General features: G+C 39.1%; 1 pseudogene; it reads right to left on the reverse strand.

Moving 5' to 3' along the window:
• Positions 1–742: 742 nt before the first annotated feature.
• Positions 743–15,586, reverse strand: LOC148162525 (importin subunit alpha-1 pseudogene; annotated as a pseudogene).
• Positions 15,587–23,702: the final 8,116 nt, after the last annotated feature.

Raw genomic sequence — 23,702 nt, forward strand, 5'->3', positions numbered from 1 at the left:
CAGAAAATTAGTATGGACATAGTTGAACTCAGTAGTGCCATCAATTAACTGAATATAATTGACATCATCAATTTGAATGCATCAAACAACAGCAGAATACACATTCTGTTCAGACTCATATGGGACGTTGACCAAGAATGTACCAGAGTACATTCTGGGCCATATATCACACCATAAACATTTAAAAGATGGGGCTGAAATTTCCAAGCTTTCTAATCATAGCTTAGTCCTTCTGGTGACCAGCCCCCATTCAGGAGCCCACCAACATTGCCTCATAAGAACAAAAGATACTCCTATCACCCAGGAAATCAAAGGGAATTTGTTATACAATGCCACCTCTGCATATATCGTTTCCAAATGTGTGGATTTTTTTTTTTTTAAAGAAAAGGGTGGAATTTAATCTTTATTTACAGGACACTGCAAGAGAGGAGATTCCACCTAGAAATAAGAAACCCACTGAGAGGAGGAGCTTCACACAGGTTGTACAATTTGGAACTGGCCAAGTAGAGTTTCATTGTAAAAAGTGCTACAATAACAAAACACATTTAAAAAGAGTTCTTAGTAGAGAAACAGTAAGACAAACTTCTACCAGAGTACACAACAAACAACTTTCTGTCTCAGCTGTACAGTCTAAAAGTTAAAGGCCCCAGGAGAGCCATCCTGAACCTGGAACGTATAGCCCTCAGACGTAGTTTCTGGCACAACATTCTGATCTTCCTCTTCCTCTACAGAGAAATACTTCTCAATCAAGTTTTAATGAAGCTTCGTACAGAGGCTCATTTTCATGGTTTTGTAGAGCTTCAATTTTGTCCAAACCTCCACATTCTTCAATCATTATACTAAGTTTCTCAGTTTCACCTGGTTTCTCAGCAGCCTGAAAGATGTTTGAAATGGCATCCAGAATAACCAGAATAATTTTGGTTATCTTTTGCAGTTAAGAGGTTCATCAGTGGTTCTGTTATGCCACAATGAACGAGATATACAATCTGTTCAGCTGTCCCGCCACTTGTATAGTTGGTCACAGCCCAGACAGCTTCCTTTTGTGTCTTAAAGTCTGCCTTAGAGAGAACACCAATGAGGAATGGGACTGATCCATGATTCACAACTTGCTGTATCTGATCCTGGTGACCAGCTGTGATGTTTGACATTGTCCACGTAGCTTCTGTCTGAATATGAGTTTTGGGGTTTGTTAGGAGGCTGGGAAAGAGAGCAAGTGCTCCTGCATCTATTACAACCTGAGTCTGTTCACTATCCCAGTGACAATATTTCCTATGGGTCTTAAAGCAAGAATCACAGTGGACAATTCAGTAGCTCCTAGAAGCTTCACAAGCTGGGGCACAACTCCTGTTTTCACAACCCTTTCAATCCGTTCATTTGGACCATCAGTAAGGTAGGAAATGGCCCAGCAGGTATCTGCCTATACTTCTGGATCATCATGATGCAGGAGACAAGCTAAGGTAGGAAGAATCTGCTCAACAGCATCTAATGTGGGCGCAGGATTCTTGTTGCGACAAAGGTTTGAAAGTGTCCAAGTAAGGTTACGTAAGTAACTACGTGCTAAAGATGATGTATCAAGAACTGCAAGGAGAGCCAATAGCAGGTCAACTGCACCATACTTGATAACCAAGTCTCGAAAAACTGAACCATCACCTGCAATGTTTCCTAGAGCCCATACAGCTTGTTCACTGATGTGGGCCAACAGAGAAATGAGTGCTGGGATAGCACCTCCATCTACCACAGCCTTGGTCTGTTCTGACATCCCAGAAGCAATGTTAGTGAGAGCCCAAGTGGATTCAAATTGAATGGGACTACAATCAGTTCTGCCCAAGAAGGACAGAAATTTTGGAATCAAAGCAGCCCGGATTATGCTGTCTATGGGGAGCTGTTTTTCCCTAGAAAGCAGTTTCCTAGCAGCTTGAGTAGCCTGGAGCTGGCTTTCCAAATTGTTGCTATTTATGCATTTGACAATGTCATCAACGGACCAATTCACAGTGCCCTGGTTGTTGCGGTTTTCCTGCAGTGGGGCGGTAACGTCATCAGGAAACGAGCCTACGTTTCTCCTTTTCAGCCTCTGGTCATCCTTCTTAGCTTTCCTCAGCTCCACGTTAACTTCTCTTCAGCGCCGCCTCATTTCTGTACTGTCTTTCCCCTTGTTCTTGAATCTGTTAAGGCGGACAGCTGGTGAATTAGCATTCTTGTTGGGGGACATGGTTATGAGACAAAGGGAGAAAGATGGCCGGCTCAGGCTTCCACAGGAGGCGGTCTGGGGCGTGTAGGCTGCGGGTCAGCTGCCCTCAAAACGTCCACCACGGATCTCCCCAAAGACAAGTGTCCAAACGTATGGATTGTTGGTCAGATTTCTATTTAGTTCCATTGTTGAATTTGCCTGACCTTGTGCAAGTATCATACTGTCTAAATTATAATAACCATTTAATTGTTAATGAGGTAAGTTTTTGTCAACTCCTTACCAGTGCTTCTTCTCAGGGAGTATCCTGTGTATTCTGGAATCTTTTTTTAGGCCTAGTTATTCTAAGTCAATGATCTGCTTTCAGCCACATTGTCATCATCATTTAATACTACACCTGACAATTAACAAATACATATTTGGCATCTATCATATGCTTATACATGAGCTATGTTAGGGGCTGTAGTCCTGAAGTGTGCTATTATGGCTCCTAATGTAAGAAAGGTTATAGACTTACTCTGAATTTTGTTTACCATGTTCAAAGATAGCAAGCATATTCTCCTTTAAAGGAATGTGGAATTCACAGTTGAAGAAGAAAATATGACCATCTTCCCCTTGATTTTAAGAGGTGCAAAATAAGACTAAACCTTAGGAGCTTACATCTAAACATAGCTGACTCAGCCAATTCCCAATATGTATTTAGAGTCTGGCATGTCTGCACATCTGTATACTTTATTACATGTTGGTGAAAGTCTGGAAAGATGGTGAAAGTTTGTTAAAGCAAAATTAGAAAATCTAGCCTTCAGAGTAAGTAGAGAAGGTACTTCCCTGATGTGATGCCTGTGCTTGTAAGAAGGCGCTGGTCTTCTAAATAGTCACCATAACCATTAAAGAAATTAAATCTTTAGCTACCAGGATTATCAACTGCTATTTTGCAGCTAGTATGTGCATTGTTCATGATGGCAGGGAGCATTTTAATTAAGCAAAGTCAGACTTTTGAGGATTAAATCATTTGTCAGTTACCTTCCAAAATGACAACTAGCCAACTGAGAACAAACTTTCATAAATAAGAGGGATAAAGAAGATGTCTAAGAAGATCTTACTTCTGAAGCCAGGGGACAGATAAAAGACCATGGGGAGACAGAGGAACAATAGGAAGAAGTGACAAACCAGAAAGCTCACATTTTCACTTAACCCGTCCCATTCCTGCTGTTGAACTTAGGCTGTGATGTTATGGAGTGTTCTGTTCTCAAAGAATTTTGCCAATCAGGAAGAGTGATGAAACCAGAGAGCCCATAAAACTGGAAGAGTGCAGATGAGATAGCAAAAGCTTGTCAAGAGACAGAAGCTTGTGTAAAAAATGTTTTTAGAAGCATATAGCAACAAAAGATACTAAATTCCAATTGAGGAAAGTATTAGAGGCCATAAAGTGCTATATAATTCTGTCTGTATTCAAAGCCAATGAAAATGAAGAGTTAGGGAGGTTAGGAATTAATTTTGTGTTGATATGGGGTGAGGCAGCAATTTATTGGACAGTTACTGGTGCCTGTGCTAGAACAACTTTGTGGAATCTCAGGTTTCTTTCCCATTTGCATGTAGGGATAGGCCCATTAGAGGACCTGGGTCCAAAAGCCCATTGCCTAACTCTCCATATGTGGTGGAAGCATCATACTTTTCAAAAAAACCCTAAAGAGGAGTAAACAAAGCAGCAGAGAAAAGCCATTTTAGTATTCCTCTGGTTGAGAACAAATTTCTTTTTTAATGCTAAGAATTATTAGACATATAAAATGACTACCTGTTAGATTTCTTTATAAGATCCCTTCTCTGAGCTCCTAAGTGTACACAAAAGTCTCAGATGCCATGGAAATTTGTGTTGGACTAGTTGTAAAAAAAATATAGACTTTCGCCCTTTTTTTCTCTTTCCTTTCCTTCTGTCTTTTTTTTTTTTTGGCCTCTTATCTGTCAGAGAGGTTTAGAGCACAAGTGAATCACAAAAGGAGGCAAAGGACCCAGACGGGAGAAATGATGCCTAGCAATAGACCATGTATTTGAGTCTGTAATATGTTTTCATTCTGTCTTCTAAACCTTGAATACGATTCCAATGTGGAAAAAAAAAAAAATGCTTCACAGCTTGCATACCTGACTCCTCATTCTCTCTTGTGTTTATTATTTTCTTTCTTTTATTTTTTAAGACTTTATTTATTTATTAGAGACAAAGACCGTAAGTGAGAGAGAGAGAGCACAAGCCAGGGGGTAGAGGCCGAGAGAGAAGCAGACTCTCTGCTGAGGGGAGAGCTTGATGCGGGGCTCCATCCCAGGACCCTGGGATCGTGACCTGAGCCAAAGGCACATGCTTAACCAACCGAGCCACCAAGGCACCCCTCTTGTGTTTATTATTTTTTAAATGGCTCATCTTTGAGGTGATTTTAAGTGGGTAGTATTACAGAACTTATATTTCCTTGTTTATGAAAGAATTAATCAAGTATGCTTAACATTATAATTGTCCATAAGGCCAACTTTGACCGCATTGATTACATTGTTAAGGTAATGCTGAATTTCTTATTCAAATACTGACTGTTATTTACCACTATTTCCAATATTTCCATTATCATTTTTAAGTCAGGTGCTCTGTTTTTGAACTGTTTATGGAACAGAATGGTAGTTAATGTAAATGTCATTTCCCCAAACCAATTCCATTTGCCACAGAACAATCAAAATATCCAGAACACAGCCTCACTTTTACTAATCCATCTGGTTTTCTGTAATAAATTGTGTGTACTAGTTGTCTAAACTAATGAAAGTATATTTTGCTTGTGAAAAACAATTTAGCACCATATGTTCATTTATATGACGGGTGTAAAAGACCTGAAATGCTTCTCTTTATTATAAAATATTTTTAAAGTTTTCACATATTTCAAATAGCTAATATTTTTTTTAAAAAAACAGTTGTTTATATAACATTTTAGTATATAGTTCAATGTGTTTAGCTGCTTTCATTCAGCCTTAAAAATACAATTTTTTAAAATGAATCACTTATTCTCATAGAAATTTACATGGAGTATATAATCCTTATAAGCTAAAATATATGTTAAATTGCCACAAAAAGGCTAATGAGTTATAGCACAAAAGGTCATTTTTAAATTTTCTGGCAGTTTAGCACATTAGAAGGACACAAATCAGTGGCACATTGTCCTATGCTGGAAAACATCTTGATTTAATCAAGACACTGTGTAGGCTTTTGTACTTCAAAATAATTGTACTGTCTGTGAAATCAGACATTCAGATATGTAAGCTACCGCTTTAATAAGAAATGAATCAAAGATTAGAGAAACATTGCATTTACTTTATTGTTTTCTCTTACAAGCAAATGTAACTTTCCAACACAAAGACATTTCTTTCTATTTACTCTTTAAAGTTATATTTATACAATTGATGTATATTGTCAACATTAATGAAATGCCTGTCAAAATGTATAACAACATAGAAGTATAACAATTGTAGATTCAAGGATAACTTATCCTTGAAATTCAGGTTTTTACTAACTTTCATTGAATGGAAATTTGAAACGGTCTGTTTGGGGAATTATTTTGATTAGTACTCTCATCATTGATTCCCCCCAAATGCCCTTATTTAAGGAGTAGTCATTGCCCTATTTCAAATTAGAAAAATACATTTTTTCTCTTTGTGTTTCTTTCCATCCTGAAAGCAAATGAATTTTAGGGGTTGAAACATCATTGGCTAGCCAGTTTAAACATATTCACTGTATGCTCACAAGTGAAAATCATGGGTAAATTTTGCAAGAGGTAATGTAATATATATATATTTAATGTATATAGAATGTGTATGTATATATATAGAGAGAGAAAGACCAAGGAAATTGGTGCCAATAAACATGAGTTTGAATTCTAATTTTGCCACATTCCAGCATTTTGAGAACAGCAAATCATTCTCTGGATCTCTCTTTTTAATATCTGTAGGAGGAAGATAATAATCTCATTTAAAAATCGTATTTTTTCTAAAGAACAAGAAAAATTATGTAGATGAACATATTAATGAACCATAAAATGCCATACACATCAGAGATAAAGCAGTCCTTAGGAATGTCAATTGGTGCAGCCACTTTGGAAAACAGTATGGAGGTTCCTCAAAGTATTAAAAATAGAACTAACATATGATTGGGACAGAGCAAGATGGCGGAGGAGTAGGAGACCTGGATTTCGTCTGGTCTCAGGAATTCAGCTGAATAGGGATCAAACCATTCTGAACACCTACAAACTCAACAGGAGATCGAAGAAAAGAATAGCAACAACTCTCTGAACAGAAAAGCGACCACTTACCGGAAGGTAGGACGTGTGGAGAAGTGAATCCGAGGCGATATTCGGGAGGATAGACGGCGGGGGAGGGGCCTCCGTCGGCCGCTTCTGGCAAGAGCCGCGGAGCACAAAATCGGACCTTTTAGAAGCTGGCTCCGTGGAGGGACGTCGCTCCAGTGGCTAAGCTGGGGGTGGAACCCTCGTGGGACAGTGTGGTCGCAGGACCCTCGGGGTCACAGAAAGACCGGGAGTGCCTGAGTGCAGCAGAGCTCCCAGGTATCGGAGCGGGGAAGCCGGCTGCAGAGCCGGAGCCGAGGCGCGGGCTCTCAGCTCGGGGTTGCCATAAACTGTGATCCGCGGCGCAGTCGGGCCACTGCTCCTCCAGCAGGGACCCAACAAGCGGCAGATCCGGGGAGACTCCCCTTCCTCCTCCGGGAGGAGCAGCGGGAGAGTGCACTGCAGGGATCTGCTGGGTTTGGAGACGCCACACGGGGTCCGGTGCCAGAGATAGAAACGCTGGGTCACAGACCGGGTGAGCACAGTGCGGCCGGAGACTGGGGACACAGGAGTGACTGACTGCTTTTCTCTGGGGGCACACTGAGGAGCGGGGCCCCAAGTTCTCGGCTCCTCTAGGCGGAGATTGGGAGGCCACCATTTTCACTCTCGTCCTCCAAAGCCATACGGAAAGCTTGCAGGGAACAAAAGCTCCTGAGAGCAAACCCTAACAGATTGCTTAGCCCTGACCGACAGGGCGGGGCAATTCCGCCTCCGGCAAAGACATTTGGGAACCACGGCAACAGGCCCCTCCCCCAGAAGATCAGCACGAACAGCCAGCAAGCCAAGACCAAGTTTACCGATCAAGGAGAACGGGAGAACTCCAGCGCTAGGGGAATACTGCACATAGAATTCATGGCTTTTTTACCATGATTCATCAATCTTTCAAAGTTAATTTTTTTAACTGTTTTTTTTTGAATTTTTCTTTTTCCCTTTTTCAACCAACATCTTACCAATCCCTTTTTTTAAAAATTTTTTTTTATTTTTCATTTTTAGAGTCATATTCTATCCCTTCATAGTAGTTACCCTTATATTTGGCATATATATATATATATATATATATATATATTCTCTCTTTAAAATTTTGAGATACAGTTTCTTCTAACAGATCAAAATATACCCTAAATCACTAGCGTATGGCTTTGTTCTAGTCTCCTGCCTGATCACATTCTATCCCTTTTTTTTTTAAATCTTCTTTCTTTTTTCAAACAACTTCTTATCAGTTCCTTTTATAAAATATTTTATAATTTACATCTATACAGTCATCTTCCATCCCTTCATTGTATCAATCCTTATTTTCTACATATATAAGTCTTTCTTTCTTTACAATTTTAGGAGGCACTTTCTTCTAACAGACCAAAATACCCCCAAAATCTAGTGTGTGGCACGGATCTATGCACTAGCCTGATCATATTTGATCATATTCTGTTTGTTTTGTTCTGCTTTTGTTTGTTTTTATCTTTTTATTTTTCTTTTTTTTTTTTTTCTCTTTCTTTTTTCTTTCTTTCCCTTTCTTCTCCCCTGGTTTCAGGTATTTTCTGATTTGTTTAGACTATATTATCTGGGGACGTTGTTAACCTGTTAGCATTTTGTTCTCTCATTCATCTGTTCTCCTCTGGACAAAATGACAAGACAAAAAAAAAATCACCTCAGCAAAAAGAACAAGAGGTAGTACCGTCTGCCAGGGACCTACTCAATTGGACATTAGTATGATGTCGGACCTAGAGTTCAGAATCATTACTTTAAAGATACTAGCTGGGCTTGAAAAAAGCATGGAGGTTATTAGAGAAACCCTTCCTGGAGAAATAAAAGAACTAAAATCTAACCAAGTCGAAATCAAAAAGGCTATTAATGAGGTGCAATCAAAAATGGGGGCACTAACTGCTAGGATAAATGAGACAGAAGAGAGAATCAGTGATATAGAAGACCAAATGATGGAAAATAAAGAAGCTGAGAAAGAGAGAGAAACAACTACAGGATCACGAGAGCAGAATTCGAGAGATAAGCAATACGGTAAGACAAAACAATATTAGAATACTTGGGATCCCAGAAGAAGAAGAAAGAGAGAGGGGGCAGAAGGTATATTGGAGCAAATTATAGCAGAGAACTTCCCTAATGTGGGGAAGGAAACTGGCATCAAATCCAGGAGTCACAGAGAACCCCTCTCAAAATCAATAAAAATAGGTCAACACCCCGACATCTAATAGTAAAACTTAACGAGTCTCAGAGACAAAGAGAAAAATTTTGAAAGCAGCTCGGGAGAAGAGATATGTAACCTATAAAGGTAGAAACATTAGATTGGCAACAGACCTATCCACAGAGACCTGGCAGGCCAGAAAGGCCTGGCATGATATCTTCAGAGCACTAAACGAGAAAAATATGCAGCCAAGAATACTATATCCAGCTAGGCTCTCCTTGAAAATAGAAGGAGAGATAAAAAGTTTCCAGGACAAACACTAAAGGAATTTGCAAACACAAACCAGTCCTACAAGAAATATTGAAAGGGGTCCTCTAAGCCAACAGAGAGCCTAAAAGCAGCATAGACCAGAAAGGAACACAGACAATACACAGTAACAGTCACCTTACAGGCAATACAATGGCACTAAATTCATACCTTTCAATAGTTACCATGAATGTAAATGGGATAAATGCCCCAATCAAAAGGCACAGGCTATCAGATTGGATTAAAAAACAAGACCCATCGATATGCTGTCTGCAAGAGACTCATTTTAGACCCAAAGACACCCCCACATTGAAAGGGAGGGGTTGGAAAACCATTTACTATCCTAATGGACACCAAAAGAAAGCTGGGGTGGCAATCTTTATATCAGACAAATTAGATTTTAAACCAAACACTGTAATAAGAGATGAGGAAGGACACTATATCCTACTTAAAGGGTCTATCCAACAAGAAGATCTATCAATTGTAAATATCTATGCCCCTTACATGGGAGCAGCCAATTCTATAAGGCAATTAATAACAAAAACAAAGAAACACATGGACAACAATACAATAATAGTGGGGGACTTTAACACCCCCCTGACTGAAATGGACAGATCATTGAAGCAAAAGATCAACAAGGAAATAATAACTTTAAATGTCACACCTGATCAAATGGACTTCACAGACATATTCAGAACATTCCATCCCAAAGCAACGGAATACACATTCTTCTCTAGTGCGCATGGAACATTCTCCAGATTTGATCACGTCCTAGGTCACAAATCAGGTCTCAATCGGTACCAAAAGATTGGGATTATTCCCTGCATATTTTAAGACCACAGTGCTTTGAAACTAGAACTCAAGCACAAGAGGAAAGTCAGAAAGAACTCAAATACATGGAGGCTAAAGAGCATCCTACTAAAGAATGAATGGGTCAACCAAGAAATTAAAGAAGAATTAAAAAAATTCATGGAAACCAGTGAAAATGAAAACACAACTGTTCAAAATCTTTGGGATACAGCAAAGGCAGTCCTGAGAGGAAAGTATATAGCAATACAAGCCTTTCTCAAGAAACAAGAAAGGTCTCAAATACACAACCTAACCCTACACCTAAAGGAGCTGGAGAAAGAACAGCAAATAAAGCCTAAACCCAGCAGGAGAAGAGAAATCATAAAGATCAGAGCAGAAATCAATGAACTAGAAACCAAAAGAATAGTAGAACAGATCAACGAAATTAGGAGCTGGTTCTTTGAAAGAATTAACAAGATTGATAAACCCCTGGCCAGACTGATCAAAAAGAAAAGAGAAATGACCCAAATCAACAAAATCATGAATGAAAGAGGAGAGATCACAACCCACACCAAAGAAATACAAACAATTATAAGAACATCTTATGAGCAACTCTATGCCAGCAAATTAGATAACCTGGAAGAAATGGATGCATTCCTAGAGATGTATCAACTACCAAAATTGAACCAGGAAGAAATAGAAAACCTGAACAGACCTATAACCACTAAGGAAATGGAAGCAGTCATCAAAAATCTCCCAACAACAAAAGCCCAGGGCCAGATGGCTTCCCAGGGGAATTCTACCAAACTTTTCAAGAAGAATTAATACCTATTCTCCTGAAATTGTTCCAAAAAATAGAAATGGAAGGAAAATTTCCAAACTCGTTTCATGAGGCCACCATTACCTTGATCCCCAAACCAGACAAAGACCCCATCAAAAAGGAGAATTACAGACCAATATCCTTGATGAACATGGATGCAAAAATTCTCACCAAAATATTAGCCAATAGGATCCAATAGTACATTAAAAGGATTATTCACCACGACCAAGTGGGATTTATCCCTGGGCTGCAAGGTTGATTCAACATCTGCAAATCAATCAACGTGATACAATATATTAACAAAACAACAAGAATCATATGATCCTCTCAATAGATGCAGAAAAAGCATTTGACAACGTACAGCATCCTTTCTTGATCAAAACTCTTCAGAGTATAGGGATAGAAGGTACATACCTCCAACATCATAAAAGCCATCTATGAAAAACCTACAGTGAATATCATTCTCAATGGGGAAAACCTGAGAGCTTTCCCCCTAAGGTCAGGAAGGCGGCAGGGACGTCCACTATCACCACTGCTATTCAACATAGTACTAGAAGTCCTAGCCACAGCAATTAGACAACAAAAAGAAATCAAAGGCATCCAAATCGGCAAAGAGGAAGTCAAACTCTCACTCTTTGCAGATGATATGATACTTTATGTGGAAAACCCAAAAGACTCCACCCCAAAACTGCTAGAACTCATACAGGAATTCAGTAAAGTGGCAGGATATAATATCATTCCGCAAAATCAGTGGAATTCCTATAGACCAACAACAGAAGAGAGAGAAATTAAGGAGTCGATCCCATTTACAATTGCACCCAAAACCGTAAGATACCTAGGAATAAATCTAACCAAAGAAGCAAAGGATCTGTACTCAGAAAATTATAAAATACTCCTGAAAGAAATTGAGGAAGACACAAAGAAATGGAAAAATGTTCCATGCTCATGGATTGGAAGAACAAACATTGTGAAGATATCAATGCTACCTAGAGCAATCTACACATCCAATGCAATCCCCATGAAAATACCATCCACTTTTTTCAAAGAAATGGAACAAATAATGTTAAAATTTGTATGGAACCAGAAGAGACCCCGAATAGCCAGAGGAATGTTGAAAAAGAAAAGCAAAGCTGGTGGCATCACAATTCCGGACTTCCAGCTCTATTACAAAGCTGTCATCATCAAGACAGTATGGTACTGGCACAAAAACAGACACACAGATCAATGGAACAGAATAGAGAGCCCAGAAATGGGCCCTCAACTCTGGCCAACTAATCTTTGACAAAGCAGGAAAGAATGTCCAATGGCAAAAAGACAGTCTCTTCAACAAATGGTGTTGGGAAAATTGGACAGCTGCATGCAGAAGAATGAAACTGGATCATTTCCTTACACCACACACAAAAATAGACTACAAATGGTTGAAAGACCTAAATGTGAGACAGGAGTCCATCAAAATCCTAAAGGAGAACACAGGCAGCAACGTCTTCGACCTCAGCTGCAGCAACTTCTTCCTAGACACATCGCCAAAGGCAAAGGAAGGAAGGGCAAAAATGAACTATTGGGATTTCATCAAGATCAAAAGCTTTTGCACAGCAAAAGAAACAGTCCACAAAACCCAAAGACAACCGACAGAATGGGAGAAAATATTTGCAAATGACCTATCAGATAAAGGGCTAGTATCCAAAATCTCTAAAGAACTTATCAAACTCAACACCCAAAGAACAAATGATCCAATCAAGAAATGGACAGAAGACATGAACAGACATTTTTCCAAAGAAGACATCCAAATGGCCAACAGACACATGAAAAAGTGCTCCACATCGCTCGGCATCAGGGAAATCCAAATCAAAACCTCAATGAGATACCACCTCACACCAGTCAGAATGGCCAAGATTAACAAGTCAGGAAACGACAGATGTTGGCGGGGATGCGGAGAAAGGGGAACCCTCCTACACTGTTGGTGGAATGTAAGCTGGTGCAGCCAGTCTGGAAAACAGTATGGAGGTTCCTCAAAAAGTTGAAAATAGAGCTACCGTACAACCCAGCTATTGCACAACTGGGTATTTACCTCAAAGATACAAATGTAGGGATCCGAAGGGGTATGTGCAACCCAGTGTTTATAGCAGCAATGTCCACCTAGCCAAACTGTGGAAAGAGCCAAGATGTCCATCGACAGATGAATGGATAAGAAGGTCTGGTGTATATACACAATGGAATAGTATGCGGCCATCAAAAAGAATGAGATCTTGCCATTTGCAACGACGTGGATGCAACTGGAGGTTGTTATGCTGAGTGAAATAAGTCAATCAGAGAAAGACATGTATCATATGACCTCACTGATACGAGTAATTCTTTTTTTTTTTTGAAGATTTTATTTATTCATTTGAGAGAGAGAATGAGAGAGAGAGAGCATGAGAGGGGAGAGGGTCAGAGGGAGAAACTCCCTGCCGAGCAGGGAGCCCGATGCGGGACTCGATCCAGGGACTCCAGGATCATGACCTGAGCTGAAGGCAGTTGCTTAACCAACTGAGCCACCCAGGCGCCCACTGATATGAGGAATTCTTAATCTCAGGAAACAAACTGAGGTTTGCTGGAGTGATGGGGGTGTGGGAGGGACGGGGTGGCTGGGTGATAGACATTGGGGAGGGTATGTGCTATGGTGAGCGCTGTGAACTGTGCAAGACTGTTGAAACACAGATCTGTACCTCTGAAACAAATAATGTGATATATGTTAAGAATAAAGAAGAAGAAGGTAGCAGGAGGGGAAGAATGAAGGGGAGTAAATCGGAGGGGGAGACGAACCATGAGAGACGATGGACTCTGAAAAACAAACTGAGGGTTTTAGAGGGGAGGGGGGTCGGAGGATGGGTTAGCCTGGTGATGGGTATTTAAGAGGGCACCTTCTGCATGGAGCACTGGGTGTTATGCACAAACAATGAATCATGGAACACTACATCAAAAACTAATGATGTAATGTATGGTGGTTAACATAACATTAAAAAATTTAAAGTAAAAAAAAGAACTAATATATGATCTAGTGATTCCACTCTTAGGCGTATATCTGAAGGAAATGAAATCATTATCTTGAAGAAATAGCTGCACCCCCATTTTCATTGCATCCTCATTTACAATAGCCAAAATATGGAAACAACCTAAGGATCTATTGATGGATAAATGAAGAAAATTTGGTACACACACACACATGTAATCTTTTGTCATAAAAAGAAGAAAATCCTGCCATTTGCAACAGTATAGTTGGACTTTGAAGGCATTATACTATAGTGAAGTACGTCAGAGTAGGACAAATACTGTATGATCTCATTTATCTGTAGAACCTGATTTAAAAAAAAAACTAATTCATAGAAACAGAACAGATCACTGGTTGCCAAGGTGGGGGGTATGGGTGAAAAAAAAAGGTAAGATAAAGAGGGCATGATTATTTAGAAATTTGGCAAATTAGGGCACTGGGTGGCTCAGTCGGTTAAGCATTTTCCTCTGGCTCAGGTCGTGATCCCAGGATCCTGGGAATTGAGCTCCCTATCAGGCTTCCTACTCAGCAGGGAGTCTGCTTCTCCCTCTCCCTCTGCCTCTCTCCACCCCGCTTGTGTTCTCTCTGTCTCTCAAATAAATAAAATCTTAAAAATTTTAAAAAGAAATTAGGCAAATTAGGTGTTTTATTATGAGAGTAAAAAAATAAGTATAAAATCAACATAGAATAGCATAAGTACGCACGATCATCAAAAATATAGAATGACTCCCATTAGACATAATATGAATTAAATTGAAATAATATGGTAAAACTTCAAAAATAAAACAAGGTTAAAAACCAGCTAATTCATAAAGGTTGTTGGTAGGAAAAGACACTTAGGAAATTCAGTTATCAACTCAATGAACTCTAATTTGACTCCATCTTGATGGTTTACCATGACCTTTAAATTCAATTAGTATTTAATTAAAATCCTTTCGACTTTCATTTACTATACCATTGGAGCCCCATTTTCTCTTTCAAATCTCCAGGGATTTTTTGGGGGGAAAGGGCTATTTTAAATATTTGTCTATAACTCAGTTCTTAACATCTCCATTTTGTCTCCTGCCGAATTGTCATTCTTCTTTATCCCTACCAGACCCTTATTAAGTTCCTTCACTTGCCCACAGAACCACCCAAATGAGAATAAGTGCATAACAATATCAAATTGTGACCAAGGTTCCAAGGATTGTGTATGGGTAGCAATTATAGTGCAGCACAGGGTAGGACGTGAAAATCACTTAGCGGCTGTATCTAATTACTGAGTTTCAAAATTCACCTCCCTTTGAAGAGCCTCAGCTTTGTAGGCTTCTTATTCCCGTTCCTTCTGGTCATCTCTCCCTGAATCAAAAAATTGCCCCCCTCTCTACAATGGAAATAATTCAGTACCCTCCAGATTAACTGCATGTCTCCTTCGCATTGACAAAATTTAGTAGAGTGATTTCTTAAACAAAGGGCCAAGGAGCAGTTCCAGAATTCCATAGTTGCTGATTGTGTTAGTTTCCGAGAGCTGCCTTAACAAGGTACCACCCCCCCCCCCAAAATGAGGCTTAAAACAACAGATATTTATTCTCTCATAGTTCTGGAGGCTTGAAGTTAAAAAATAAATAAATAAAAAATAATCAATGCTGGCAGCATTGATTGTTCCCTGAATTTCTGAGGCAGAATCTGTTGTTTTCCTCTCTCCTGGCTTCTGACGGTTTCCAGCAGTCCTTGGTGTTCCTTGGCTAGGGACGTGTCACTCCAGTCTTCGTGCTTATCGTCATATTGTTAGAGGTGAAATTAACAATAAGATTTCTAGAAGTGCCATTACTGAATCAAAAAGTAAGTGTACGAGAAGATTTATTGTGTATTGCCAAAATACTTCCTTGGAAAAGTTGTATCGCTTTCCATTGACATTAGCACCAATTGAATGTGTCTGTTTCTCCTCAACCGCAGGAACGTAAAGTATTGTCATGTTTCTAAATTATTGTCAGTCTGATAGTTGAGAAATGATATTTCAATATTGTTTTAATTTGCATCCTCTACTTACAAGTGAGTTTGAACATCTTTTCATGTCTTTTTTGGTGACTTTTCTATTTGTACTTTTTCCTAATTTTTATTAGTTTTTTTTTAACTTTTATCCTCAATTTAAAGAGTTCCTTATATATGAGAATATTAACTCTTTGTTTATGTTATATGTTGTAAAAATCCCCCCTTTTTCAGGTTTTTAAATTTTCTTAGTATCCTTTAATGTATTTTTAATTTTTTACATAGTGAAATTTATCAGTCTTTTCATTTATTACATCTTGATGTATGTCGTAGGTGAATAGCCATTCCCTATACCAAAGTTAAAGGGAAAACATTCATGTTTTCTCCCGGCACTCATGTAGTTCTATTTTATTTCTTCTTCTTTTTTTTTTTTACATTTAGATCCTTAATCTTTTTAGAGTTTATTATTAAGATACGATTCTAATTTTATCTTTTTCTAAATATTTTCCTGTTGCCGGAGTACCATTTATTTAAAAATTCATCCTCACAGTAGTATTATGAGGTGCCTTCTTTGTCATATAACAAGTTGCCACATACATTTGTGTGTAATTCACTTTATCCAAGAATCAGGGATTCCCCCACCCCTGTTTGTCCAAATCTAATTTGGCGTCTTTCAAGAATGTTTTAAAATTTACTCATAAAGGTTTGTATGTTTCTCATGAAATTTATTTCTAAGTATTGATTTTTGTATTGTTATTATAAAAGGGTTTTCGTTACCATTATGTTGTGTTTCTTGTTTGTGTACAAGAATAATTTTTTTATTCTTTGTGTTAATTATATATACTAGTTTTTAGTTATTCTTGTGGCTCTTATTGATTTTTATTGTCTAATTGAATTGGCTGATATTTTTAATACACTATGCAACATTTGTATATTAGTCACTGGTCTTTACACCTTTGTTTTATATGTACATTTACATATTTTAACATGCTTATTTCTTTTCTTGAAATTTCCTAGTCATCATTTGGTTGAATTAAACTCATCCTCTAGTGCAGAGGTTGACAACCTATTTCCCATTGACCAAATCCAGTCTACTTCCTGGTTTTAAAAAGTTATTAGAACACAGCCACACCCATTTATGTATCTTTTGATTTATATTTTGACTTATATTTTGGCTGTTTTCATACTACAATGGCAGAATTAAGTAATTACAACAGAGACAATATGATCCTCAAATCCTAAAATATTTACTACTTGGCCTTATATAAAGAGGGGCATACACCTAAGCATAGAATTTCTGGGTCATAGGTAAGTGTATCTCGAACTTTACTAGATAAAGTTGAATTAAAGAATTTCTATCTTTTCCTATCTTTTCCTTATAGTCTAAGAATTTCTACTCCTTGCAATTTTTTTTATTTTCTTATGTTATGTTAGTCACCATACATTACATCATTCTTTTTGATGTAGTGATCCACGATTCATTGTTTTCGCATAACACCCAGTGCTCCATGCAGTACATGCCCTCCTTAATACCCATCACCCGGCTAACCCATCCCCCCACCCCTCTCCCCTCTAAAACCTTCCTTTTGTTTCTAAGAGTTCATAGTCTCTCATGGTTCATCTCTCCCTCCAATTTCCCCCCTTCATTTTTCCCTTCCTTCTCCTAACGTCCTCCATGCTATTCCTTACGTTCCACAAATAAGTGAAACCATATGATAATTGACTTTCTCTGCTTGACTTATTTCCCTTAGCATCATCTCCTCCAGTCCCATCCATGTTGATATGAAAGTTGGGTATTCATCCTTTCTGATGGCTGAGTAATTCCATTGTATATATGGACCACATCTTCTTTATCCATTTGTCTGTTGAAGGGCATCTCAGCTCTTTCCACGGTTTGGCTATTGTGGACATTGCTGCTATGAACATTGGGGTGCATATGGCCCTTCTTTTCACTACATCTGCAAATACCCAGGAGTGCAATTGCTGGGTCATAAGGTAGCTCTATTTTTAATTTTTTGAGGCACCTCCACACTGTTTTCCAAAGTGGCTGTACCAACTTGCATTCCCACCGACAGTCTGTTCATGTCTTCTGCCCATTTTTGGACTTGATTATTTGTTTTTTGGGTGTTCAGTTTGAGAAGTTCTTTATAGATCTTGGATACCAGCCCTTTATCTGTAGTGTCATTTGCAAATATCTTCTCCCATTCTGTGGGTTGCCTCTTTGTTTTGTTGACTGTTCCCTTTGCTGTGTAGAAGCTTTTTATCTTTTTTTTTTTAAGATTTTATTTATTTATCAGAGAGAGACAGAGGCAGGCAGAGGGAGAAGCAGGCTCCCTGCTCAGCAAGGAGCCCAATGCAGGACTCGATCCCAGGACCCTGGGATCATGACCTGAGCCGAAGGCAGGCGCTTAACTGTCTGAGCCACCCAGGCGTCCCTAGAAGCTTTTTATCTTGATGAAGTCCCAAAAGTTCATTTTTGCTTTTGTTTCACTAGCTTTTGGAGATGTATCTTGAAAGAAGTTGCTGTGGCCAATGTCAAAGAGGTTATTGCCTATGTTCTCCTCTAGGATTTTGATGGATTCCTGTCTCACATTGAGGTCTTTCATACATTTTGAGTTTATCTTTGTGTATGGTGTTAGAGAATGATTGAGTTTCATTCTTCTGCATGTGACTGTCCAATTCTCCCTTCACCATTTATTGAAGAGACTTGTCTTTTTTCTATTGCATATTTTTTCCTGCTTTTTCGAAGATTAGTTGACCATAGAGTTGAGGGTCCGTATCTGGGCTCTCTGTTCTGTTCCATTGGTCTGTCTGTCTGTTTTTGTGCCAGTACCATGCTGTCTTGCTGATCACTGCTTTGTAATATAGCTTGAAATGAGGGAACATGATGCCCCCAGCTTTGTTTTTCTTTTTCAACATTTCCTTGGTGATTTGGGGTCTTTTCTGATTCCAAACAAATTTTAGGATTGTTTGTTCCAGCACTTTGAAAGATGCCATTGGAATTTTGATCGGGATGCATTGAAGGTATAGATTGCTCTGGGTAGCATAGACATTTTAACAATGTTTATTCTTCCGATCCATGAGCATGGAATGTTTTTCCATCTCTTTGTGTCTTCTTCAGTTTCTTTCATGAGTGTTCTGTAGTTCCTAGACTATAGATCCTTTACCTCTTTGGTTAGGTTTATTCCGAGTTATGTTATGGTTTTTGGTGCTATTGTAAGTGGAATTGTTTCTCTAATTTCTCTTTCTACCATTGCATTGTTAGTGTATAGGACAGCAACTGATTTCAGTGCATTGATTTTGTATCCTGCCACATTACTGAATTGCTGTATGAGTTCTAGTAATTTGGGGGTGGAGTCTTTCGGTTTTCCACATAAAGTATCATGTCATCTGCGAAGAGAGAGGGTTTGACTTCGTTGCCAATTTGAATGCCTTTATTTTTTTGTTGTCTGAGTGCTGTTGCTAGGACTTCTAGTACTATGTTGAACAATAGTGGTGAGAGTGGTCATCCTTGACATGTTCCTGATCTTAAGGGAAAGGCTTTCAGCTTTTCCCCATTGAGGATGATATTTGCTGTGGGTTTTTCATAGATGGATTTTATGAACTTGAGAAATGTTCCCTCTGTCCCTATACTCTGAAGAGTTTTAATAAGGAAAGGATGCTGTATTTTGTCTAATGCTTTTACTGCATCAATTGAGAGGACCATATGGTTCTTCTCTTTCCTCTTATTAATGTGTTCTGTCACAATTGATTTGCAAATGTTGAACCACTCTTGCATCCCAGGGATAAATCCCCCTTGGTCATGGTGGATGATCCTTTTGATGTATTGTTGGATCCTATTTCTAGGATTTTGTTGAGGATTTTGGATTCCATATTCTTCAGGGATATCGGTCTGAAATTCTCCTTTTTGTTGGGGTCTTTGCCTGGTTTGGGGATTAAGGTAATGCTGGCTTCATAGAATGAGTCTGGAAGCTTTCCTTCTGTTTCTATTTTTTGAAATAGCTTCAGGAGGATAGGTATTATTTCTTCTTTGAATGTTTGGTAGAATTCCCCAGGGAATCCATCAGGCCCTGGACTCTTGTTTTTTGGGAGGTTTTTGATCACTGCTTCAGTCTCGTTTCTGTTTCTTGGCCTATTCAGGTTGTCAATTTCTTCCTGTTTCAGTCTTGGCAGTTTATAGGTTCCCAGGAAGGCATCCATTTCTTCCAGGTTGCTCAATTTATTGGCATATAGTTGTTCATAATAATTTCTAATACTTATTTCTATTTCCTTGGTGTTAGTCATGATCTCTCCCCTTTCATTCATAATTGTATTAATTTGGGTCCTTTCTCTTTTATTTTGGATAAGTCTGGCCAGTGGTTTATCGATCTTATTAATTCTTTCAAAGAACCAGCTTCCAGTTTCGTTGATCTGATCTACTGTGTTTCTGGTTTGTAATTCATTGATCTCTGCTCTAATCCTAATTATTTCTCTTCTAATGCATGGCTTAGGCATCGTTTGTTGCTTTTTCTCTAGTTCTTTAAGGTGTAAAGTTAGTTGGTGAATTTGGGATTTTTTATTTTTTTGAGTGAGGCTTGGATGGCTATGTATTTCCCCCTTAGGACCACCTTTGCAGTATCCCATAGGTTTTGGACCGATGTGTTTTTGTTCTCACTGGTTTCCATGAATTGTTTAAGTTCTTCTTTGATTTCTTGGTTGACCCAAACATTCTTGAGCAGAGTGGTCTTTAGCTTCCAAGTGTTTGAATTTCTGCCAAATTTTTTCTTGTGTGAGTTCCAGTTTTAAAGCATTATGGTCTGAGAATATGCAGGGAATAATCTCAATCTTTTGGTATCAGTTGAGACCTGATTTGTGACCCAGTATGTGGTCTATTCTGGAGAAAGTTCCATGTGCGCTCAAGAAAAACGAGTATTCTGTTGTTTTAGGGTGGAATGTTCTGTATATATCTATGAGGTCCATTTGGTCTGGTGTGTCATTCAAAGCTCTTGTTTCTTTGTTGATTTTCTCTTTGATGATCTGTCTATTGCTGAGAGTGGAGTATTGAGGTCTCCTACAATTAACATATTCTTATCAATATGATTATTTTGGTTAACAGTTGGCTTATGTAGATGGCTGCTCCCATGTTGGGGGCAAAGATACAATTGTTAGATCTTGTTGGATAGACCCTTTAAGAATGATATAGTGTCCTTCTGTGTCTCTAACTACAGTCTTGAGCTTAAAATCTAATTTGTCTGATATAAGAATTGCTACCCCAGCTTTCTTTTGAGGTCCGTTGGCATGGAAGATGGATCTCCATCCCTTCACTTTCAGTCTGGATGTATCTTTAGGTTCAAAATGAGTCTCTTGTAGACAGCATATTGGATGCGTCCTGTCTTTTTATCCAATCTGCAACCCTGTGCCATTTTCTGGGAGCATTTATACCATTCACGTTGAGAGTGATTATTGAAAGATATGAATTTATTGTCATCATGTTGCCTGTGGAAGACCTTGTTTTTATAGATTGTCCCTGTAAATTTCTGTTGTATATTACTCTTGGGTATTTCTCCTTTTATAGAACCCCCCTTAATATTTCTTGCAAGGCTGGCTTAGTGGTCACATATTCTTTCAGTTTCTGCTGGTCTTGGAAGCTCTGCATCTCTCCAACCATTCTAAATGATAGCCTTGCCGGATAAAGTATCCTTGGCTGCATGTTCTTCTCGTTTAGTACCCTGAATATGTCTTACCAGGCCTTTGTGGCTTGCCAGGTCTCTGTGGATAGGTCTGAAGTTATTCTGATGTTTCTCCCTCTGTACGTAAGGAATCTCTTCCCCCTACCATCTTATGATGGTTTCCTTGGTTCTAAGATTTGCGAGTTTTACTATTACATGCCAGGGTGTTGGCCTGTTTTCCTTGATCTTGGGAGGTGTCCTCTCTGCCTCTAGGACACGAATGTTTGTTTCATTCCCCAGATTAGGGAAGTTCTCAGCTACGATTTGCTCAGATATATCTTCTAGTCCGCTCTCTCTCTCCACCCCCCTCTGGGATTCCAATAATTCTGACATTGGAACACTTCATGGTGTCACTTATTTCTCTGATTCTAGTTTCATGGATTCTGAGTTGTTTTTCTCTGGCCTCCTCTTTTCCCTTTTTATCTATTATATTGTCTTCCAGGTCGCTTATTCGTTCTTCTGCCTCACTTACCCTAGCTGTTAGATTATCTAGATTGTATTGGATCTCATTGATACCATTTTTAAGTTATGCCAATTCAGCTTTCATTTCTGCCCTTGGAGACTCTATGTTGCCATTAATTGATTTCTCCATTCTAGCTATTGTCTTCACAGTTGCTAGCCTGAGTTCCATCTCTGACATCTTGGTTATATCTGCATCCATTTGTAAATCTGTGACATAAGTAAAAATCTCTGAGTCTTTCCTATTTTGGAGGTTCCTCCTCCTAGTCATTCTGATGATGGGTGGTTGAGGGAATGTACAGAGTCCAAATAATTGACCACAACCCAAGCAAGATACACCTGTTTTCTAGGGACCTTAGGGTTGCTGGCCTCCTGTTTTCCCAGCCTGTCTTCTGGGGGAGGGGCCTGCCATGCTGTTACTCAGGCAACCCTGTTTGGGCACAGTTGTCCTGCCCTCTGTGGCAGAGGATGGGCTCAGTGAAAACCGCTTTTTGGGGGCTTTTGTTCTCTGGCGTCTTTCCCTGGCAGCTTTCCACATCTCTTCCGAGAGAGCAGAAGAGACCGTTTCCAACCCTCTGCCTCAGAGCAGAGAGATTGCAGTCTGTTCTTCAGTGAGCTCTCCAGGCCACACTATCTCTGTTTCTGTCCGTGCTGCTATAAACTGTGGTGTCCTGGGTTGTGTGCCCCTCAGCAGTGCTCCCAGTCCTCGCTTCCAGGTTGGGGCACATTGCTGCACTTTGTGCTTCTAAAAACTCCAGCCATCCCCAGTTCCTACGAGCAGCCCCGCCACTCAGGTTTCAGTCTAAAGTCCTTTCCCTGCCGCTACTGGTCTGCGGGTCTGTCCCCGGGCCCCAGCGCGGGAGGCTATTGCTTACCGGCAGTGCAGGATCCCTATGGCCAGGCTCCCTCCCCCTGCCCTTTATCCTCCACTATCTGACTGCGGAATCATGGCTCCCCACTTCATACCTCGGAACCAACCACCTGCGATATTCTGTTTGTGGAAATCCAGATCCTCCTACATCTCAGGCTGATTTCGTGGGTGTTCAGAGTAGTCTGGTAGATATCCAGCTCAATTCTGAAGACTAGTTGGAATAGGGTCCCCTACTCCTCTACCATCTTTTCCTCTGTCCACTCCTTGAAATTTTGACAAAAACTTATTTATATAAAAATATAAATCTCATAGTTTTCAACTAGAGGTATGACTACTAACAATTTCTTTAATCTCTCTATCTTAGGTCTTTCCTGCTTATTAAACCAATTTTAATAAATTCTATTTTTGTAAAAATTCTCATTTTTTATGATTTTAAATATGAAGTTAGTAACTGACTTAAAGTATTATTGTAATTTCAGACCTGTACTGTATCTGTAAGTATATGACCTTTTCCATTGCTATTATTCCTTATTTTTTCTTCCTTTCTTTCATCCAATGTGTTTATCTAGCAAAGTAGTATCTTCAGAGGACCATCTTTCAGTTTATGTTCTCTGTAAAGTTTCTTGGTTTTCATTACATTAATTTTTTTTGCTCTTATCTTTTTATGTCTTCTACTTCCTATGGGTTTACTCTCATTTTAATTATATTTAACTTTGCAAGTTGGATACTGGGCTAATTCCATTTTCTTATTTTCTAACATAATTATTTACTGCTGATCATTTTCCTATAAGCAATATTTTATGTGTGTCAATCAACTTTTATATGTAATGCTTTTATTATTGTTCTATAATAAATGTTTCTAAGTTCCATATACTTTTTATGGGACGTATAATTATTTACAATATATATTTTTAAGATTTTATTTATTTATTTGACAGAGGGAGAGAGAGAGAGGGAACACAAGCAGGGGGAGTGGGAGAAGCAGGCTTCCCGCTGAGCAGGGAGCCTGATGTGGGGCTCGATCCCAGGATTCTGGGATTGTGACCTGAGCCGAAGGCAGACGC

Source organism: Eumetopias jubatus, unplaced genomic scaffold, assembly GCF_037043125.1.
Source record: "Eumetopias jubatus isolate StellerSeaLion01/CBP00866 unplaced genomic scaffold, mEumJub1_p1.0 scaffold_14, whole genome shotgun sequence".
Classification (NCBI taxonomy): Eukaryota; Metazoa; Chordata; class Mammalia; order Carnivora; family Otariidae; genus Eumetopias; species Eumetopias jubatus.